This window comes from Elephas maximus, chromosome X (genome assembly GCF_024166365.1).
Source record: "Elephas maximus indicus isolate mEleMax1 chromosome X, mEleMax1 primary haplotype, whole genome shotgun sequence".
Classification (NCBI taxonomy): Eukaryota; Metazoa; Chordata; class Mammalia; order Proboscidea; family Elephantidae; genus Elephas; species Elephas maximus.
The window spans coordinates 247,665-271,963 of NC_064846.1; the positions used below are offsets into that span (position 1 = coordinate 247,665).

The 24,299-nt window shown below is 39.5% G+C and overlaps 1 pseudogene; it reads left to right on the plus strand.

Moving 5' to 3' along the window:
* The first annotated feature begins 22,805 nt into the window (after nucleotides 1–22,805).
* Nucleotides 22,806–23,865, plus strand: LOC126069476 (60S ribosomal protein L21-like; annotated as a pseudogene).
* The last annotated feature ends 434 nt before the right edge of the window (nucleotides 23,866–24,299 follow it).

Below are 24,299 nucleotides of genomic sequence, written 5' to 3' on the forward strand. Positions count from 1 at the left end.
CAAATAACCCAATTAAAAAATGGGCAAAATATATGAACAGACACTTCACTAAAGAAGAGATTCAGGTAGCTAACAGATGCGTGAGGAAATGCTCACGATCATTAGCCATTAGAGAAATGCAAATCAAAACTGCAATGAGATTTCATCTCACTCCAACAAGGCTGGCATTAATTCAAAAAACACAAAATAATAAATGTTGGAGAGGCTGTGGAGAAATTGGAACACTTCTACACTGCTGGTGGGAATGTCAAATGGTACAACCACTTTGGAAATCGATTTGGCACTTCCTTAAAAAGCTAGAAATAGAACTAGCATATGATCCAGCAATCTCACTCCTTGGAATATATCCCAGAGGAATAAGAGCCTTTACACGAATGGATATGTGCATGTTTTTGTTGTTAGGTGCCATTGAGTCGGTTCCAACTCATAGCGACCCTACGCACAACGGAATGAAACACTGCCCAGTCCTGTGCCATCCTTACAATCATTCTTATGTTTGAGCCCATTGTTGCAGCCACTGTGTCAATCCACCTCGTTGAGGGTCTACCTCTTTTCCACTGACCCTGTACTTTGCCAAGCATGATGTCCTTCTCTACAGACTGATCCCTCCTGATAACATGTCCAAAGTACATGAGACAAAGTCTCGCCATTCTTGCTTCTAAGGAGCATTCTGGTTGTACTTCTTCCAAGACAGATTTGTCCGTTCTTCTGGCAGTCCATGGTATATACAATATTCTTCACCAACACCACAATTCGAAAGCATTAATTCTTCTTCAGTTTTCCTTATTCATTATCCAGTTTTCACATGCATATGATTGAAAATACCACGGCTTGGGTCAGGCGCACCTTAGCCTTCAAGGTGATATCTTCAAGGTGTATACCCATGTTTATTGCAGCACTGTTTACAATAGCAAAAAGATGGAAACAACCAAGGTGCCCATCAACGGATGAATGTATAAATAACTTTTGGTATATTCACACAATGGAATCCTACACATCAATAAAGAACAGTGATGAATCTGTGAAACATTTCATAACATGGAGGAATCTGGAAGGCATTATGCTGAGTGAAATTAGTCAGTTGTAAAAGTACAAATATTGTATAAAAAAATAAAAAATTGTATAAGATCACTATTATAAGTACTCAAGAAATAGTTTAAACAGAGAAGAAAATATTCTTTGATGGTTATGAGAGGGGGGAGGGAGGGAGGGTGGGAGAGGGGCATTCACTAATTTGATAGTAGATAAGAACTACTTTAGGTGACGGGAAAGACAACACACAATACAGGCGAGGTCAGCACAACTGGACTAAACCAAAAGCAAAGAAGTTTCCTGAATAAACTGAATGCTTCGAAGGCCAGCGGAGCAGGGGCAGGGGTTTGGGGACCACGGTTTCAGGGGACATCTAAGTCAATTGGCATAATAAAATCTATTAAGAAAACATTCTGCATCCCACTTTGGAGAGTGGCATCTGGGTCTTAAATGCTAGCGAGTGGCCATCTAAGATGCATCAATTGGTTTCGACCCACCTGGATCAAAGGAGAATGAAGAACACCAAGGACATGGGGTAATTGCGAGCCCAAGAGAGAGAAAGGGCCACATAAACCAGAGACTCCATCAGCCTGAGACGAGAAGAACTAGATGGTGCCTGGCTACAACCGATGACTACCCTAACAGGGAACACAACAGAGAACCCCTGACGGGGAAGGAGCGCAGTGGGATGCAGACTTAAGTGTCTGACTGAGACTAGAAGGATGCCGGTGCTCATGGTCCCCAGACCTTTTGTTGGTCCAGGACAGGAACCATTCCCAAAGCCAACTCTTCAGCCAGGGATTGGTCTGGACAATGGGTTGGAGAGCGATGCTGGTGAGGAGTGAGCTTCTTGGATCAGGTGGACACTTGAGACTATGTTGGCATCTCCTGCCTGGAGGGGAGATGAGAGGGTGGAGGGAGTTAGAAGCTGGCGAAATGGACGCGGAAAGAGAGAGTGGAGGGAGGGAGTAGGCTGTCTCATTAGGGGGAGAGCAATTGGGAGTATGTAAAAAAAAAAAGGTAGCAAGGTATATATAAGTTTTTGTGTGAGAGACTGACTTGATTTGTAAACTTTCATTTAAAGCACAATAAAAAATATTAAAAAATTGGCATCTAATGCAGCTTGGTGGCTGCAGGAGCAACAGATTTCTTAACAAGCCAGTTATGTGGCATGGTTCCAGGCATTATTTTGGAAGCTGAAACTCAAGATTGGCTTTCCAGCCTTCCTTTAATAACATCCTTTAATAAATTAGTGCACTATGTATATATTATCAATTCCATCATTCCCTTCTCAAATCATCTCTTCCTATCTTTTCTGCTCATTCTTTCTAATGCCCTAATTCCAACATTTTCTTAACTACTGAGACTTCCATTCATTGACCCTACTACCATTTTACTGCTACCCACTCTTATATTCTCCCTTCCCACCTATCTGACTTTGGATTTCATAGTCCTTCATTACAACCACTCCCAGACATATACCGTTAACTCCTTTGAATTTCTTTTCATTCATCACGTTCACTTGAAACAAAACCCAAACCCACTTAAATCTAACTCTCCACCTATTCTGTTTTCATGTTAATTGGTTTGTTCTCCATTTAATTTGAATCTCTTCAAGTTCATGACTATTAAACTAAAGTAGGCCTTTAGTGCTGCTTGGCAATGCTGTGACATTTTCATAACACACTCTCTAGATGCCAATTTTATACCACCTACTCTCTCCATGGATACCCTGGTGGCATAGTGGCATAGTGGTTAAGTGCTACAGCTGCTAACCAAAGGGTCGGCAGTTCGAATCTGCCAGGCACTCCTTGGAAACTCTATGGGGGAGTTCTACCCCGTCCTATAGGGTCGCTATGAGTCGGAATCGACTCGATGGCACTGTTTTTTTTTTTTACTCTCTCCATGGGGCCCTGGTGGCTTAGTGGTTAAGTGTTTTGTTGCTAACCAAAAGGTTGGCAGTTTGAATCCACCAGCCTCTCCTTGAAAACCCTATGGGGGCAGTTCTACTCTGTCTTATAAGGCTGCTATGAGTCAGAATCGACTGGATGGCAATGGGTTTGGTTTGATTTGGTTTACTCTGTCCATAAGCCTCCAACACCTAGTAATCCACCCTAACTCTCACTTGATGACTTTGTTTAACAAGCTTCTCTTGTTACCAATGACCTCCATGTTGCTAAATTCAAAGGTTAATTGTTACTGCTTATCTTACTTGATCTGCCAGCAGTATCATTACCTCCTTCTTGAAAGATTTCCTTTACTTGGCTTCCAGGACACCTCTCTATAGTCCTTCTTCTCCTATGTCTGTGGTTATTTCTTCTCAATATTCTCTGCTGATATTTGCTGCAAAGTACTGAAGTAATTTAACACTCAGTCGTTGGTCCTCTTCTTTTTTCTGTCTATACACATTCCTTAGCTGACCTCGTCCAGTCTCATGGCTTTAAATACCTTCTATATATAGAAGACTCTGAAATTAATATTTACAGCCTAGAGTCATTCCCTGAACTCCAGAATAGTATATCCCACTACCTACACAACATCTCCACTTGGATGTTTAATAGACATTTCCTACTTAATATGTCCAAAACTTCAGCTCTTCATTCTTCAACAAAAATTAATTGGTTCTCCTGCAATTTTCTCTATTATAATAAACTTCACCTTAGCTATTTTAGTTCCTCAGGCAAAATCTTGGAGTCATTCTTATCTTCTCTCACTCGTACACCAAATTTAATCCATCAGCAAATCCTGTCCATATTTTTTTGATATATCCAGAGTATAACCATGTCTATGCCCACTGCTAACACCCTGCTCCAAGCCACCATCATCTCATTCCTGTATCACTGCAATAGCCTTCTAACTGATCTCCCTCCTTTACTCTTGTCCTCTCCAGTCTATTGTCTGGAGGCCGTCAGAGTGAAACTGTTAAAATGTAAGTCAGATCATGTCAGTCTTCTGCTCATAAGCCCACAATGGCTTTCCATATCATAGTGAAAGATAAAATACCTGCAATGATCTACAAGGTCTCTAAAATTTGGCCTATTCTTATTACTCTGATCTCAACTTCTACCACTCTCCCTAACTTACTCCACTGAAACCACAGTGGTCTCATTATTAATAAAAAAAAAAAACCTCATTCTCCCACCTTAGAGCTTTTTTATTTTCTGTTCCTTTTGCTTGGAACGTTCTTCCTCTATCCTCTTGGCTCACCCCATCACTTCCTTTAATTCCTAGCTCAAATAATGCCTTATCAGAGAGGCCTTCTCTGACCACCCTATCTAAAATAGTGCACTGCTGCATGCACGTGCATACCACCCCCCCACACATACACGTGCACACACACACCTGTCATTTCCTGTCTCCCTTACTCTGTTTGACATCACCACCTGAATCGTATTTATTTCTTTATTGTCTCTAACATCCACTGAAATATAAGCTCCTTGAAGGCAGGGACTTTGTTTTAATCACTGCTGTATCCCCAATGCCTAATACCTGGCAAATAGTAGCCACTCAATAAATATTTGCTCATGCTTAGTTAGACAAGCCTGAGTGCATTATATTGTTTGAAACTAAGAACCCCCGTATTATTTCCTTTTTATGGGAGCCTGTTTTCAACACCCGTAGAGGCACCAGTCAAGAGATCAAACGATGCATTGCATTGGGCAAGTCTGCTGCAAAAGACCTCTTCGAAGTGTTGAAGGCAAAGATTGTCACTTGGAGGACTAAGGTGTGCCTGACCCAAGCCATGGTGTTTTCAATCACCTCATATGCATGTGAAAGCTGGAAAATGAATAAGGAAGACCGACAAAGAATTGCTACCTTTGAATTATGGTGTCGGCGAAGAATATTAAATATACCACAGACTGCCAGAAGAATGAAAAATCTGTCTTGGAAGAAGTACAATAAGAATTCTCATTAGAAGCAAGGATGGCAAGAATTTGTCTCACATACTTTGGACATGTTATCAGGAGAGATCAGTCGGTGGAGAAGGACATCATGATTGGTAAAGCAGAGCGTCAGTGAAAAAGAGGAAGACCCTCAATGAGATGAATTGACACAGTGGCTACAGCAATGGGCTCAAGCATAACAACAATCATGAGAATGGTGCAGGACCAGGGAGTGTTTCATTCTGTTGTACACAGGATCTCTATGAGTCAGAACCAACTCAATGGTACCTAACAACAACATTTTTATTTTATGAATGCAATGTATTTAATAATTCATTTTAGGAGTGTGATGAACCTTTCTCTAAATGCTATTTATCCATACTTACAGGTTTTTTTCTATTTTTTGCATTTTCTATTTCCTTGGATATTAGTTACTATGTTGGTTGAGTCTACAGATTCTCTTTAATGCTTTTGTATTTCACTAAATATTTGGTTATTCTTTGTTATCTGTTTATATTTACATATGAAGACCTAGATTAAAAACTGTTTGTAACTGGAATACATATCCTCTCCAGGTGTGATAAATCCTTCTTCCCTTGGCAGTGAATACAGAATCTGATGGCTGTATCCCTGGTTCAGTTCATTGAACATAACAGTGAAAAGCCAGCAAGTTTCCCTTTGTGGTGGATGGTAAGCTAGTCTTCTGTTTCCATGTAGCAGTCAGACATTCCATGAGGTACTGCCCTGCTTCTTCAGCCTCAGTGCCCAATCTGATAGCCTTCAGTGTCAGAATTCTTCATTTAGAAGTCTTCATCATGGACAAACATTGGTGACAGAGGGGTTATTCATGTAATTGTTCCTCAGTCCTTTGATTAAATACCCCACCTGTCATCCTATGGCTCACTACCTTTCCCTCCTTATTACTTCTGATCTTAGGGTTATTACAGAGTTATACTAGCAAAATTAATTTCTTAGAGGTCCTCTCATTTGTCTGTATGGCAATGCCATTTTCTTAACACTATTCCTGGTAATTATCTAACTATTAAAAATTATATTCGACACAACTTACCTCTGGGTAAACATTTTTCCCGTACTTTTTTTTTTTCATATGATTAGCCAAGATTTTTATCAGTACTTTAAACATAATTTATAAGTAGAATTGTTTTCATTGATACTATTTTCATAGCCAGTTGTTTACTATCTCCTCAAGCATGGCCATCAACTTGCATCTAACATACGCACACATCTGGTGCTTACCAGCAGCAGAGAGAGATTCATTCTAGCGTGTCACTTGAATCATACCCACAGGATTGCAATGCCAAGTGTAATTCTCATCCTTTCTTCCTCCCTGGAGCCCTGATACTCAGAGTGTGTTCTGTAGACTAATTCAGCCCTAAAATTGTTACCAGTCCTTGAGAAGTATGATTAGTATGCAAATTGAGAGTAAGCATTTAGAAACTTTCAGAGCTATTTGACATTGCTGTTATATCCATGTGCATGATTTCATATTTTACCAAACTACTAATCCATGGCAGATTGGAAAAATTTTTTAAATGGTCTTTTATCACAGAAAGCTGAGAAATACTGCTCTGTAGTGTATCAGTAATGCTTTTGGTCAGGTGGCATAGTTTTCCTTCTTGTATTATCTTTGTCTTCTGCAGGTTTGGTCTTTAAGCCAAGGGACCTGGCTGCTTTCCACGCAGTCATTTCCGCAGAGTTTGATCGCTACGGCCAGTGAATTGAAAGCGCGTTTCCTGCCACCGTCCTGTAAAATTATGATTCACGTAATGGGAGGATGCACTTCTGGTTGGGCACAGCCGTCTGGGCTGCTGCATCAGGGATGCTAGTTTTAAAGAGTGGACAATAATTTTGGAGCATAGATTAATGAAGATAGAACCACTAGGAATATTTCCTGTTAAAATCTGCTATATTTGATCCATTTAGAGGTAATCTGATGGACAACACTTTAAGTGAAACTAGGGAAATTTCTTATGTGGGACTATGAACTTTTGCTCAAAGAAAGTGTTTTTGGGAGTGGGTTTTAGCTCATTTTAAGAAACACCTTTCTAACCAGCAGTCTTTCTTGTCAAGTAGTGACTTTCGTCATTTAAAGTTCTCATTCAGAGACTGATTTACGGACTATTGGGGATTCTCTAATAATAAATCCTGCAATTTGTTGAAAATTAGATTAAACTCTAAGGCCCCTTCCAAAGAAAGATTCTGTAATTATGCATTGAGGTAGATTTAGACACCTAAGGAAGGAAAATTAATCTTGAATCAGCAGCCATTAAGTGTGAGGCCCTGTGATTCCTCTTTAATCTAGAGAAAACTTTCTCTTATGCTTTAGAAAAAATGTAATATTGAGGCCACTTGAGGACTGAAAGTTTGCTTGGAGATGTATATGGCCCCAGAAGTTCAGTTTGGAGCCAAAAGGAGACAATGAGGGATTCAAAGAAGTATTAAATGGAAATATAGACAACAATACAGAAATACAGTGCCTGGAAACCTTGTGTGTGGAATGAACACTTTCAGTAGGCTTCTTACAGAGAACAATCATTCATCCTTCAACAACTATTTATTCCCATGCTTCTGGTCTAGACTAGTTGCAGGTTCTGCAGGAGTTCATTTACTGGGGTCATTTGCAGCAATCCATTGTAGATCAACCAGCTTAGTCATTCCAGAATCTGAGGGCACCCTAGTGAAGAATAATTAATGCAAATGTGCAGTTGCTAATGCTAGAAAACGTAAGGCTCCAAAACATAACTAAAGTAATGCAAAGAGTGAAAGGGTGCTTGTTTCTCTTAGAACCATCTTAAGACCTGACAAATACACAGGCAAAAATGTTTTTCTCCCCTTTCCACTCATAAATTGAGGATTAACCGCTATCCAGGTTACTGCTGGAGATAGGAAATATTGGAGCATAGAAAAATTAATTGAAGGTCAGAAGGTTTTCCAATTGTTTATAAGGTCTTTGTACTAACTTTTTTTCATTAAAAGTGAAAAAAATGTACTAACAATGTTAGAAAGTTAGTATGCTGCTATTGTAGCTCTCCCCTTTACTGAAATAATTTCTTAAAATCAAAGCACTACGAAAAAGTTAATGTGAAACTACCTGTAGCGCCTGAATCAGACTGTTTATTTCTGTAAATTATTTCTGACCAAATGTTCCAGAAACAAATCAATGTAAAGATTCTTAATATTTAGTCAATTACAAGTATAAAGAAAAGTAGCATGGAATGCTTTTTTAAGAAAAGAAAAATTTTGTTATAAGCCAATTCATACTGCTGCAAATATCTTGGATCCAAAACCGAAAGGAAGAAATGTAAATAATGATAGCACTGCTGCTGCTGCCCTAGATTGAATTACAAAACAAGCAGCACATTTAGAAATTCATGCTGGAAAAATCCTTTCAAATGTGTCTGAATACAGAACAGTTACAGTGTTTGTGCAGTCATGCAGTTTGGACTTGTGCCAAGTGTAACGCTCTTATTCCTGGTCACACCCTCCTGATGAGGAATCTGAAGGCCAGGTTACAATTCAAGGTCTCTATGGCTGGCTCAAGTTCTTACCTAATGTTTCTGAGCCTTCATCCCTAATAATTTTGCTAGTGAAAATAAAATTAATCACTAGCATATATTTGGTGCTTATTTACTATGTGTCAAGCAATATGCTAGATAAATTAAAAATTTTATCTCAGTTAAGGTTCACAACAAACTTATGAGGTAAGTATTTTTATTTTCCTTCTTGTTCAGACAGGGAAATTGATGCTCAATGTGGTTTAAAAATTGCTCAAGGTCGAATCATTTTATCTGCTCAATTAGAAGTCTATTGAGAAACCAGTAGTCTCTCCCTGTGTCAAGGATGATTTCTGCTTGGACGACAAGCCCAGGTATCTTGGATCAATAAGGTCTCCCAAGTCTGAACATCTAACTGCTGCTCTCAAACGGGACTCCAATCAACAGTTAACATCGTCTATTATTCCTGCTGGTTGCATATGCATATGGGACCATATACATCATCTAACCTCTAAAAAGTTGTCAGTCGCTCTCAGCAGCTGCTCTTCCTGATGGACCTTGTATCAGCCCCCAGTCTTCCAGGCCCCTCAGTGGCAATGTAACTTAATGTAACCAATAGGTTCTCTGATGCAACCTTAGTGACAGAAACAGTTAAGGAATAAGCCAAAGACCTTTACCACTGCTACAAGGAGAGCAATCTATGAAACATCAACTAACTGAGCCCTAATCTTCATCTTTGCTTTCAACTGTGCCAAAATTTAGGGAATGAAAGTTGGTTTGGAATGAGATGAGTTTCTCAAACTTGGAGAAAGATGATTTTATTTAGGGCTGTTCCTGAGACTGAAGTTGCATAAGGTCTCTTTTCTCCATAAGAAACGCTTGAGTGGTGGGAAAATGAGATGAGGAACTGAAAGATGCTACTATGCTACTTTGACATTGTTGTTGTTGTTGTTAGGTGCCGTCAAGTCGGCTCTGACTCATAGCGACCCTATGCACAACAGAACGAAACACTGCCCGGTCCTGCGCCATCCTTACAATCCTTGTTATGCTTGAGCTCATTGTTGCAGCCACTATCAATCCACCTTGCTGAGGGTCTTCCTCTTTTCCACTGACCCTGTTCTCTGCCAAGCATGATGTCCTTCTTCAGGGATTGATCCCTCCTGACAACATGTCCAAAGTATGTAAGACACAGTCTCGCCATGCTTGCCTCTAAGGAGCATTCTGGCCTCACTTCTTCCAAGACAGATTTGTTCGTTCTTTTGGCGGTCGATGGCATATTCAATATTCTTCGTCAACACCACAATTCAAAGGCGTCAACTCTTCTTCGGTCTTCCTTATTCGTTGTCCAGCTTTCACATGCGTATGATACAATTGAAAATACCATGGCTTGGGTCAGGTGCACCTTAGTCTTCAGGGTGACATCTTTGCTCTTCAACACTTTGAAGAGGTCCTTTGCAGCAGATTTGCCCAATGCAATGCGTCTTTTGATTTCTTGACTGCTTCTTCCATGGCTGTTGATTGTGGATCCAAGTAAAATGAAATCCTTGACAACTTCAATCTTTTCTCTGTTTATCATGATGTTGCTTATTGGTCCAGTTGTGAGGATTTTTGTTTTCAGAGGAGACTCTGAAACTTGCTCTTAAGCGTCGAGCAGCTAAAGCAAAAGGAAGAATTGATGAAGTAAAAGAACTGAAGATTTCAAAGGGCGTCTCGAGAAGCCATAGTAAAGTATTATAATGACATGTGCAAAGAGATGGAGATGGAAAACCAAAAGGGAAGAACACACTCAGTGTTTCTCAAGCTGAAAGAACTGAAGAAAAAATCCAAGCCTCGAGTTGCAATAGTGAAGGATTCCATGGGGAAAATATTAAATGATGCAGGAAGCATCAAAAGAAGATGGAAGGAATACACAGAGCCATCATACCAAAAAGAATTAGTCGATATTCAACCATTTCAAGAGGTGGCATATGATCAGGAACCAATGGTACTGAAGGAAGAAGTCCAAGCTTCTCTGAAGGCATTGGCAAAAAACAAGGCTCCAGGAATTGATGGAATATCAATTGAGATGTTTCAACAAACAGATGCAGCGCTGGAGGTGCTCACTCGTCTGTGCCAATAAATATGGAAGACAGCTTCCTGGCCAACTGGCTGGAAGAGATCCATATTTATGCCTATTCCCAAGAAAGATGATCCAACTGAATGTGGAAATTATAGAACAATATCATTAATATCACATGCAAGCAAAATTCTACGGAAGATCGTTCAAAAACGGCTGCAACAGTATATCGACAGGGAACTGCCAGAAATTCAGGCCAGTTTCAGAAGAGGACCTGGAACCAGGGATATCATTGCTGATGTCAGATGGATCCTGGCTGAAAGCAGAGAATACCAGAAGGATGTTTACGTGTGTTTTATTGACTATGCAAAGGCATTCAACTGTGTGGATCATAACTGTGGATAATGTTGTGAAGAATGGCAATTCCAGAACACTTAATTGTGCTCATGAGGAACCTTTACATAGATCAAAAGGCAGTTGTTCAGACAGAACAGGGGGATACTGCATGGTTTAAAGTCAGGAAAGGTGTGAGTCAGGGTTGTATTCTTTCACCATACCTATTCAGTCTGTATGCTGAGCAAACAATCCGAGAAGCTGGACTATATGAAGAAGAACAGGGCATCAGGACTGAAAGAAGTCTGATTAACAACCTGCCTTATGCAGATGACACAACCTTGCTTGCTGAAAGTGAAGAGGACTTGAAGCACTTACTAATGAAGATCAAAGACCACAGCTTTCAGTATGGATTACACCTCAACAGAAAGATCCTCGCAACTGGACCTTTGACATTAGTTCAGACATTATTGGAAGTTAGTAAAGGAACTCTGCACTCAGTACTTTAACACCCTGTTCTTCCTTGATTCCATGTATTCTAAAAATATAATTTGAATCAGACCCACTTGAGAAAGAGCCCCTTTGGTCCCAGTCCAATGAATTGGGGGAGCCTGAAAATCTAGGCATTGCCTGAAAAGGCTGGTACAAGCCAATCCACAGGCAGAGTGGCCCCAGGCTAAGCCAAAGGAGTTCATTGCTAAGAGTGGTGCAGCAGGTTTCTGTTTCTCTCTAGTGATGCTCTGCACAATGTGAGCAAAGGCTGGGTGAGGCTGTGGCTTTGTCTTTGTGCTGGGTCTGCACTGGTATCATAATTTTTTTCTTCCATTTCTGTGACTGGTTCTCACTGTTGGCTCTGTTTTTCTGTGCAACATGACACTGAGAGAAACACTTTAAACTGAGATTGCCAGGAAAAATCCCTTCCCACTTGGAATCCCAATTGACATCGACCCCACATTCTGCAGAGATATAGAGGGCAGGACTTATGCAGGGAAATGTGCCCCCAAGAGCCCCAGGACCAGGACCCCTAATGTTGCTTTTTAACCACTTCTCACCCATTTTTGTGGCAAGTTACCCGCCTTTTACACAAATTACCTCAGAGGATCTTTCAGATATCACCATATCCATCTGTCCTGGCAAGAGCACGTACTATGCTAGTACATCACCTATTCACATTGTTCTTGCTTTTCCAAGACTTTGTTTATTCTTACCATTTAGCCTGAATATCTACTGTATTCCAGGGTTTCAGAGTTGCCTTGAATTACACTTTTTCAATATGCACACTTTCATTTTCCCAGACTTTCACGTGGTTCATAGACGGGCTGGCCTTCAAAGTCCCAGAGAGGCAAGCTGGCTTGAGTCTTACATGCTCTTCCCTCTTCCTGCTCCCCCTTGCACCCGTCCCACCAAAATCCCCCTGCCACAAGAGATTACATGCCTTGTTGTGTTTGCTTCCTATGGGCAGTTTAGATCCAAAGAAGAGAAAAAGGAAATATTAGGCTATACAAATACATGTCTTATAGTATAGAATAGTATAGTAGAGTATAGTAGATTATAGTATAGTAGTGTATTCGTAGTGTATTCGTAGTATTCGTAATATATTCGTAGTGTAGAGTATTCGTATAGTATAGTATATAGTATAGTACAGCACAATACACAATGATATAATATATATATCATAAACAGAATCATACAATATTCGTCCTTTCGTGTCTGACTTATTTAGCATGATGTTTTCAAGGTTGATGCATGTCATAGCATGTATCAGGACTTTATTTCTCCTTATGTTGTTGTTGTTAGGTGCAGTCAAGTCAGGTCCAACTCATAGTGACCCCACCCACAACAGAACAAAACACTGCCTGGTCCTGCACCATCCTCACAATTGTTGCTATGCTTGAGCCCATTGTTGCAGCCACTGTGTCAATCCATCTCATTAAGGGTCTTCCTCTTTTTTGCTGACCCTCTACTTTATCAAGCATGATGTCCTCCACGGACTGATCCCTCCTGACGACATGTCCAAAGTGTGTGAGACGTCGTCTCACCATCCGTGCCTCTAAGGAGCATTCTGGTTGTACTTCTTCCAAGACAGATTTGTTCGTTCTTTTGGCAGTCCATGGTATATTCAACATTCTTCACCAACACCACAATCCAAAGGCATCATTTCTTCTTCAGTCTTCCTTATTCATTGTCCAGCTTTTGCATAGATATGAGGTGATTGAAAACACCATGCCTTGAGTCAGGTGCACCTTAGTCCTCAAGGTGACATCTTTGATTTTTAACACTTTAAAGAGATTTCTTGCAGCCAATTTGCCAAATGCAATGGGTCTTTTGATTTCTTGACTGCTGCTTCCATGAGTGTTGATTGTGGATCCAAGTAAAATGAAATCCTTGACAACCTCAATCCTTTCTCCATTCACCATGATATTGCTTATTAGTCCAGTTGTGAGGATTTTTGTTGTTTTCTCTATGTTGAGATGTAATCCATACTGAAGGCTGTGGTCTTTGATCTTCACTAGTAAGTGCTTCAAGTCCTCTTCACTTTCAGCAAGCAAGGTGCTGTCATCTGCATAACGCAGGCTGTTAACAAGTCTCCCTGCAATCCTGATGCCCTGTTCTTCTTCATGTACTCCAGCTTCTCAGATTACTCACTCAGCATACAGATTGAATAGGTATAGCGAAAGGATACAACCCTGACGCACATCTTTCCTGACTTTAAACCAATCAGTATCCCCTTGTTCTGTCCGAATAACTGTCTCTTGATATATGTACAGGTTCCACATGAGCACAATTAAGTGTTCTGGAATTCCCATTCTTTGCAATGTTATCCATAATTTGTTATGATCCACACAGTAGAATGCCTTTGCATAGTCAATAAAACACAGGTAAACATCTTTGTGGTATTCTCTGCTTTCAGTCAGGATCCATCTGACATCAGCAATGATATCCCTGGTTCCATGTCCTCTTCTGAATCTGGCCTGAATTTCCGCCAGTTCCCTGTTGATATACTGCTGTAGCCGCTTTTGAATGATCTGCAGCAAAATTTTGTTTGCATGTGATATTGTGTGATTATTTCAGCATTTGGTTGGATCACCTTTCTTGGGAATAGGCATAAATATAGATCTCTTCCTGTCAGTTGGCCAGGTATCTGTCTTCTAAACTTCTTGGCATAGACGAATGAACACTTCCAGTGCTGCATCTGTTTGTTGAAACATCGCAATTGGTATTCTGTCAATCCCCAGAGCCTTCTTTTTCATCAATGCTTTCAGTGCAGCTTGGGGTTCTTCATTCAGTACCATCGGTTCCTGATCATATGTTACTGTTTGGATGGACTACATTGTGTTTATCCACCCGTCTGTTCATGAACACTTGGATTGTTTCTATTTTTTGGTTATTGTGAACAGTGCTGGGATGAACTTTGGTGTACAAGTATCTGCTTGAGTCCCTGCTTTCAAGTCTTTTTAGCTGGGCCATGAGTCCCAGTATTGTGTTATTGGCCACCATTTTATGTGATTTCCCTATGTGTTGTAAATCCTATCACTGTGTTGAAATGAGATGGATAGTGGCAGTTATATTGATGAGATATATAAGATTAGATAGTGTCTTAAGCCAATCTCTTTGAGATATAAAAGAGAGAAACAAACAGAAAGACAGTGGAACCTCATACCACCAAGAAAGCAGTGCCAGGAGCAGAGTGCGTCCTTTGGACTTGAGGTTCCTGCACTGAGATGCTCCCAGACCAAGGGAAGACTGATGACAAGGACCTTCCTCCAGAGCCAACAGAGAGAGAAAGGCTCCCCTTGGAGCTGGCACCCTGAATTCAGACTTCTAGCCTACTGGACTGTGAGAGAATGGGCTTCTCTTTGTTGAAGCTATCAACTTGTGGTATTTCTGTTATAGCAGCACTAGATGACTAAGGCACCGTCAAACTGTTTTCACAAAAACTGCACCATTTTACGTTCCTACCAGCAATAGATGAGGGCTCCAGTTTCTTTACATCCTCACCAACACTTGTTATTATCTGACTTTTTTTTATTATAGCCATCCTAGTGGTTATGAGTAGTCCTTGGGAGGTGCAAATGGTTAATGCACTTGGCTGCTAACCAAAAGATTGGAGGTTCTAGTCCACCCAGAGTTGCCTCAGAAGAAAGGCCTGGTGATCTACTTCTAAAAAAAACCAGTTATTGAAAAGCCCATGGAGATCAGTTTTACTCTGACACACATGAGGTCGCCATGAGTTGGAATCGACTACTTGGCAATTGGTTTAGTGAGTGTGAAGGGGTAACTCATTGTGGTTTTGATTTTAATTTCCCTAATGAGTCGGAATCAACTCGACGGCACTGGGAATGACTAATGGGAGCCCTGGTGGTGCATGGGTCAAGAGCTTGGCTGCTAACCAGAAGGCTGGCCATTCAAATCCACCAGCTGCTCCTTGGAAACCCTATGGGGCAGTTCTACTCTGTCCGATATGGTCACTACGAGTCAGAATCAGCTCAGTGACAATGATTTTTATTTTTTATAGTGATTAATGACATTGAGCATCTTTTTATGTGTTTGCTGGCCCTTTGTATATCTTCTTTGCAGAAATAGCTATTCAGATCCTTTGCCCATTTTAAAAAATTGGATTATTTGTCTTCTTATTACTGACTTGTAAGGTTTCTTTGTATATTGTAGATATAACGACAGACAGCTACTAAGTGGTGAAGTCAGGTCACCCATGGAGTTTGACCTCAGAGTAATTCTGCTTTTCCGCAATGCCACAGTGACACTCTAAAACAAAACTAAAAGGTCCCTAAGAGCAGGCACCATATTTCCTGTTCCTTGTATGCTTGCTCCACCTCTCTCACAAACCAGATGATATTGGACTTTGCACACAGGAGGTACTTTAGAAATATCTGTTAACCAGTAATGGGGATAGCTACAGCCTAGATGAAGGGCTCAGAATTATTGAAATAGACATTGGCTGAGTAGACTAATTATAACTAGAGAGGATTTTATTAATGCTTATTGCTGCAGCTGTTCTGATCTGAGTACTTGTTGTCTGTGTTCTCTCTGAAAGCTGTGTTTTGTTCTTCAGGATCTAAATTTTTCTGTCCATGGTGCATATAAGAGAGAGTTTTAAAGTCCCTCTTTTGGAAAGACCTTCTTCCTGCTTAAAGTTCAAACCAAAAACCAATATTCCATTGTGTAGAAGCATGTATAATAGGAAAAAGAATCAGAAGTATTTACAATTTATCTTCCTCACACATTCACCAAAGAGAATTCTGTCCTTGCACATTCTGTTCCTGGACTTTGTTCCAAAGATCAGGATAATGGTTTAGAGAGAGAAATGAAACAAGCCAGGATTTGTTTGATTTATTTACATTGGAAAGAGCAGAGAATTACTAAAAGAAGAAAAAATTAACAGGTTACATATGAGCATTTTAGGTAATTTTGAGAGCGATAGAAAGAGATTGGAAGTATCTGCTTTGCCATAATGAGTGAGAATTTAGGAAGGTAAGTGGGTGAGAATTGTTTTTTAAAAGCTAATTTGCTGTGCATTATGAAATGGTGTATATGAAAGGCAAAAATAAAAGTGTAAATTTGTTTTACATTTCTTTTTGGATTTTAGACGTGTTTATTTGGACATAACACCATGTTAAGATTGCCATGAGGTGGATTGCCTTCATATAGGCTAAATTTGGGGGATAAAGTATAATTTTAGCAAGAGTATGGGGAAATGGTGAGAGTATAAATTGGTACTTCCACTTTGGGGTATAATTCGGCAGTTCTAGTAAAATTGAAATGTTAATAACATATGATACAACAATCTTACTTCCACCCTAGAGAAAAACACACATATGTTTTAGGAGACATGTATAAAAATATTTTCTATAACACTGCAAAAATTTCAAAACAGCCTAAACATGCAAAAATAAATAGTCAAGTAAAAATTGTACATTTGATGGCATATGATAGAGCACTTAAAATAAATTAACTTGAGCTATATATATCTATGTGAATATATCCTAAAAGTGTAATATTGAGTGAAAAAAGCAAGTTACAAGATAACACATACTACATGATAATGTTTATGTAAAAAGAAACACACAAAAATTACTACTGTATATTTACATATGATTTCATGGATACATATATATGTGCATAAAAATATAAAAGAATTCTGGAAGGATACACATTAAACTTATAGCAGTAGTGATTTCTGAGGTGAAACACCGAACCAAACCCAGTGAACACAGGAGTGGATTAAATCAAGGATAGTGACCAAAAGGGATTAGGTTTATCTGTAATGTTTTCATTCTTTTTTCTAACTTTCTTATTTTGAAATAATTACAGACTCATAGGAAGTTGCAAAAATAGTCTATAAAGTTCCTTGAATCAGTCACCCAGCTTCCCCCACTGGTGACATATCACCATATTGGTATGTTTCTGTTAACTAGACTACAAGCCTTATTCAGTTTTCATCATTTTTTTAACCTGAATTTGTGTGCATGTGTATAGTTCTATGCAATTTTATCCCATGTAGACATTCGTGTATCCACCACCACAATCAAGATACAGAACTGTTTCATTACCAAAAAAGGAACTCCTTCACACTGCTTCTTTGTATCTCCCCCCCATCGCTCCCCACCCTCTTTCCTGTCCACTGCTAATCACTAATCTGCTCTCCATCTCTATGGTTTTGTCATTTTGAGAATGCTATATAAGTGGAATCATACAATATGTAATTTCCAGCCATTGGTCATGTTAATGAGAATTAGAGTGGGAGAGGAGTTGGACTATACATTCCAATTGCCACCCTACCCTCCTGCGGTTGTTAAAGTTATGTGTCAACTTGGCTGGGCGATGATTCTCAGTGGTTTGGCAGTTATGATGTAGTTTGACAGTCGTATGACAATGTGATCACCTCCATGATGGGATCTGCTGTGAGTAGCCAATCAGTTGGAAGGGAGTTTCCTTCAGTGTGTGGTCTTCATCTAATACATAAGTGGACTTTCTGGCAAGACCTGTAGGCTTTTGCTCGCTCTGGATCCTGTAGCTGGCTCCTGTTCATCTGATTTCTGGTTCTTGGAACTTGAGCTAACAGCTTACCTGCCGTCTTGCTTGCTGATCTTGGGATTCATCAGTCTTTGCAGTCTGTGAGCAAGAGCCCTGCTGTCTGACCTGCGGATCTTGGGTTCATCAGCCCTTTCAGCTACGTGAATCAGGAAAAGCCTCTAGCCTGACCCAGGGACTTGGAATGTTTCCACTTCTACTACTGCATGAACCATTCCTTGATATATATCTTTTTACATAGATATTTATACACGTTACTGGTTTTACTTCTCTAGAGAATCCAACCTAAAACTTTGAAGGAGTTATGAGCTTAATCAGTTTTTCACATGCATTTATTACATTCAAACATTTATGTTTTATTTCTCATTTTACCTGTCAGTAGATTTCTAACATTACCATACTTGTAACCCTGTGATAAAATCTATTTGATAGTAGTATATTGTTATTTTAATATACTGTTAAATTCAATTTGCCAGTATTTTACTTATAATTTAAAAAAAAAACACATATAGTCACAAGTAAAACAGGTTTATAATATCCTTAATATTATTGATAAATTTTTCAGCATTTAGTGTCAGAGTTTTGCTAGCCTCATAAAATGAATAAAACAGATTTCAATATTTTTCTGTGTTCTGAGATATTTTCTGTAGGTTTTGAATTAACTGTTCCTTTGACATTTGCTAAAACTTACCCACAAAGCCAGCAGGGCCCAGAACTCCATTTTTCTTTCGTGGTTATTGGTGTTTACATTTTTAAAAAATATTTCTTTAATTAATTTAGATAATTTGTATTTTTAAAAAAGATTGTACCTTTAACATTCATATACCAGAAAGTTTTTGGAGTTTGCCAGATAATCTGAAGGTAAAATCAACATACCTGTGAATTTCTATGTGTGAAAAATAGCTTATCTAAGAATTCTACCTATACAGCAAAGGCTGTATGTGAAGACTCCCAACCTGTTGCTGTCACTTCAATTCCGACTCACACCGACCCTATAGGTCAGAGTAGAACTGCCCCATAGGGTATCCAAGGAACAGCTGGTGGATTCAAACTGCTGACCTTTTGGTTACCAGCCGAGCTCTTAACCACAGTACCACCAGGGCTCCATGTTAAAACTGGCCAATGAGTAATAAAGAAGGCCCACCAGAGATTACCAGAACCTTTGAGGTGCTAGAGGTCACACTATAAAGGTGGGTTTATTGCCAACTTGCCTCAGAGTGTGAAGGCACTTTGTCTTCTACCTCTCAGTGAGAACTCTACTCTTAGCTATCACCTAACAACCACAGCAACCATGGGAATAAAATTTTAAAGCATAGATTAACCTGTCCTCTGTGGATGCCTCCAACTCTACCTCTATTTGATCACCCCATCTATCCCACTGCCTCATCTCACTACAGGCTTCTGGATCTCTGAACTGGCAATATAAAACTTCAGCAACTCCACATATTTCCTCTCTTCCTCATCAGGGTGTAAAAGATTGCCAAAGAGCTTCTTTTAACATACAACCAAACCTGTCAATGCTACACAAAAATAAAGCTATCTTAGTAAGGCTGAGAAAACAGAAATATAACTGACATATGAAAAGTTTTGACAGTTTAAAATAAGATGATCTTGTAAGTAAACATCTTCCCACGAAATTAAATTATTGCAAAAAAAATAAAACAGCATTCTAGAAAAGGCTTCAATAATATTTTCAACTATATTCAAGAGAACATTATACCTATAAAACTAAATTAGAGAAGGCTGTTATAAAGTGGTCAGGAAAAAAGATGTAACAGAAGTGGACAGAGGTGAAGACATAATAAAAGAAATAGTAAAAGCCATTCCTGAGTTGAAAAAAAAAAAAAAAAACAAGACTGGCTGTAAATCAAAAGCACTTGCTGAGAAACAGGAAAAAAAAAACCTACTCTAAGCATAAGGAAAAAAAAAAGATGGTATTAGAAGGGGACCAAGGCAAAAATCTTCCTTGGTAGCCTGTTTTAAAATATCCAGAAACAAAAGCAGATATAGAAGGTTTGAAAATTTCACTTGAGTAGACTAAAAGAAGATAATGGAGATTTCAGATAATAAAAATAAGTCTTTTCAAACGCAAAAAGAAAGGAATCTCATTATAATATAAAATTTAAAAATATATTAATAAACAAAATACAAGAAGAAAGGGAGAAAGAAAAAGGGCCCAGCTGAAAGAGTAAAAAAAAAAAAAAAACAGCAGAAAGTCTATGTTTATTGATTATATGTGATCATACTAGGATTATCAAATATTAATAACATATCCCACAGGGGTCATTGAGCATTTTACAGTATAATGATACTGGCTTATGGAAGGAACCAGAATCCAAGTGTTAAGCCTAAGAGTTCTGTCCCTGTATCTCTAACCACCAGAAAACACTTAGGGCAACTAATTTGTGGGGCTAAGGGGGATGCGCAGGTGGTCTACAAATAGGGTTTGTTGCAGTCATAGATAAAAACCAAAACTCCAAACCAAACCCGTTGACGTTAAGCTGATTCCAACTCACAGCAAACCTATAGGACAGAGTAGAACTGCCCCATAGGGTTTCCGAGGAGTTGCTGATGGATTCGAACTGCCGACCTTTTGGTTGGCAGCCAAGCTCTTAACCACTATGCCACCAGGGCTCCTCATAGATAAAAAGTGACCCTAAACAGTCACTTAATGACAAGCCTAAGATAACAGAACTTAACTTTCAACATTGCAGTAGCTTTCTTCACAAAGAATTTTCATTGTAAGGCGGGACTAAGCCCAGCCTTTTCTGTATCTGTAGGTTAAAATGTTCTTGATTCTACCTCAAAGTCACTATCGGACCTCAGGAAAGCACTTTCTCAGCTCTGAGCCTGTCTCTTCACATTTACAATAAAATGGTACACCTCCAATGGTTATGAATTTCTTTATAACTGATCTGAAATCTACCTTCCTAAAAGTTCCACCCTTTGTTCTTATTTATGTCTCATAGGATCCAGTGGAAGAAACCTAATGTCTCTTCCACAGAACAACTCTCCTTAGTGTGACTTCTTCAGGCTACATATCATTATCTCCTTTATTTCCTAAATGTCTTAGTTTCTGTGTACTTCCCTGTCTCATGATATTTTTTTTCTAAACTTGCCCCGCTTTGTCAATGTCCGTCTTAAAACACTGAATACTTAATGGAGCTCAATACTCTAGGAATGGCATGACCAGTGTGTATGTATGCATGTTGTTGCTGTTAGGGCCGTCAAGTTGGTTCCAACACACAGCAAGCCTATGTACAACAGAGCAGAACAGTGTCTGTCCTGTGCCATCCTCACAATCATTGCTATGTTTGAGTCCATTGTTGCTGCCACTGTGTCAATCCACATTTATATATACATATTAGCACTGTCCAGCAATGCAATAGAATGTTTCTCAAAGTGGTAAGTTTCTATCACTAAATGTTCAAAAAAAAGAATAGATGGTCTGTTGATGACACTGGATGAGAGATTCCTCTAACAGAGGTTGACCATTGGACCATACACTATCTGAAGTATCCCAACACTCTTAGAATTTTGTGGTTCTGTGAAATTCTCCCACAACCTAAAACCAAGGCAGATTTTAAAATTCATCTGGACAATTTGTGAATATTACATTTTTTGCAGTTAATTTTAAAGAAGCAAATAAAACAACCTTTTGAGTACCCACCACTAACTTAAAACTTCCACTGGTTAAGGCACTGTAAATATTCTATCTCATTGAATCTTCAGATTATACTCTGAGATAGCAGTCCACAGGGACAGGAATGATTCCCAATGTGCGGTGAGGGTGGCTTGAGGAGAATGAGCAAGGGCAAAAGTGGTATAAGATGAGGTCAGAGAGATAGAAAGGTGCTAGAGTTTGCTGACTCTTTTAGGCCATAGTTATGACTTTGGATATTATTGAGTGATATCAGAAATTATTGGAGAAAGTGAAAGGGACTTAAAGCACTTCTTGATGAAGATAAAGACTACAGCCTTCAGTATGGATTACATCTTAACATGAAGAAAACAAAAATTCTCACAACTGGACCAATAAGCAACATCATGATAAAGGGAGAAAAGATTGGAGTTATCAAGGATTTCATTTTACTTGGACCCACAATCAACACCCATGGAAGCAGTAGTTGAGAAATCAAAAGACACATTGCATTGGGTAAATCTGCTGCAAAAGGCCTCTTTAAAGTGTTCAAAAGCAAAGATGTCACTTTAATGACTACGGTGCACCTGACCTAAGCCATGGTGTTTTCAATCACCTCATATGCATGCAAAAGCTGGACAATGAATAAGGAAGACCAAAGAAGAATTGACACCTTTCAGTTATGGTGTTCGTGAAGAATGTTGAATATACCATGGACTGCCAAAAGAATGAACAAATCTGTCTTAGAAGGAATACAGCTAGAATGGTCCTCAGAAACAAGGATGGTGAGACTTTGTCTCACATACTTTGGACATGTTAACAGGAGGGACCAGTCCCTGGAGAAGGACATAATGCTCAGTAAAGTAGAGGGTCAGTGAAAAGGAGGAAGACCCTCAATGAGATGGATTGACACAGTGGCTGCAACAATGGGCTCAAGCATAACAACGATCACGAGGATGGCACAGGACCTGGCAGTATTTCATTCTGTTGTACATAGGGCTGCTATGAGTCAGAACAAACTCGGTGGCACCTAACAACAACAAGTGGAAGTTTAGGTTATGTATACAGGACATTTATTCTTTTCTAATATATTCTTCTGGCAATGAATTCTCTCAGTTTTTGTTTGTCTGATGAAGTCTTTAGCTAGCCTTAATTTTTATAAGATTTTTTCCTGGGCATAGAATCCTGGGCTGACAATTTTCTTGCCTCAACACGTTAAAAGCTCAGCAGGCTGTAATCTTTACTGAAGCAGATATCCAGGTCTTTCTCCCACGGAGTGGCAGTAATTTGCCAAAATGACCAACACAAAGGGAAAGAGAAGAGGCACCCACTATGCATTCTCTAGGCCTTTTATAAGACATGGAGTTGTTCCTTTGGCTACATTCATGCAAATCTACAAGAAGGATGATATTGTAGACATCAAGGGAATGGGCATTGTTCAAAAAGGAATGTCCCACAAGTGTTATCATGGCAAAACTGGAAGAGTCTACAGTGTTACCCAGCAGGCTGTTGCCATCGTTGTAAACAAACAAGTTAAAGGAAAGACTCTTGCCAAGAGAATTAATGTGTGTATTGAACATATTAAGCACTCTAAGAGCTGAGATAGCTTCCTGAAACGCATGAAAATTATCAGAAAAAGAAGGAAGCCAAAGAGAAAGGTACCTGTGTTCAACTGAAGCTCCAGCCTGCTCCAACCCAAGAAGCACACTTTGTGACAACCGGTGGAAAGGAACCTCAGCTGCTGGAACATATTCCCTATGAATTAATGCATAACGGGTGTAAAATAAAGATGTCTGTGATGTTAAAAAAAAAAGTAAGGAGGTAATTTTGCTCTTTCCTCAGGAGTAAGGCTCCCCCTCTCCCCCGCCCGTCCCTTTCCTCAGATGCAATGAGTGTTCACCAATACCCTAATGGTGATATGGTTCACCTTGTTGCCATTCCTTCCACAAATTAAGGCTTTTGTTCTGTATTGGAGATGGAGGAAAAGGATCCAAGGGGAGTTCTTGTCCCTCCCACATGACTGCTGTTCCCCTTCCCCAAAGTCTGCACCACAGTGCACACTTTTTAGAACTCTTTCCAGTCTTTACTGTGAGTGCCTAGTGAGGTTCATGGAGAAGGAGCCTGCAAGAGGATGCTGACTCTCCCAAGTTCCATGGCCCCTAAGGGTTTCATACTGTCCTACCAGCCCACTTTTAGTCCTCACCAAATAGTCTATTATTCTAGTTTAATGTTTCTTTCAGGTATCTGGTTGTGTATATCCTAGGCGAATGTGTGTTTGTGTCTCCTCTCTTACTGCAGGTACTGTCTGCCCATAGATTTATACCAGTTGATTGCTCTGCAACCTCAGATTTTTGATGGGTTTAAAAAATGCTGTGATTTGAAAATTAGTCTGGCTCTTTTCTCCCTCAAATTTGGAAGGGACACTCCCTGTTCTCTGCATCCCCAGGCAGAAGCCAGACGTGTGATACCATGTTTTTTGTTTGTTTTTTTCTTTTAATTCGAATTCCTAAAGTTCACTGCAAGTGTATAGAAACACAATGTTGTTGTTAGGTGCCGTCGAGTCAGTTCTGACTCATAGCAACCCTACATACAACGGACTGAAATACCGACAGGTTCTGTGACATCCTCATAATCCTTGTTAGGATTGAACCCATTATTGCAGCCACTGTGTCAATCCATCTCATTGACGGTCTTTCTCTTTTTTGTTGGCCCTTTACCTTGCCAAGCGTGATGTCCTTCTCTGGGACTGATCCCTCCTGATAACATGTCTAAAGTATGTGAGAGGAAGT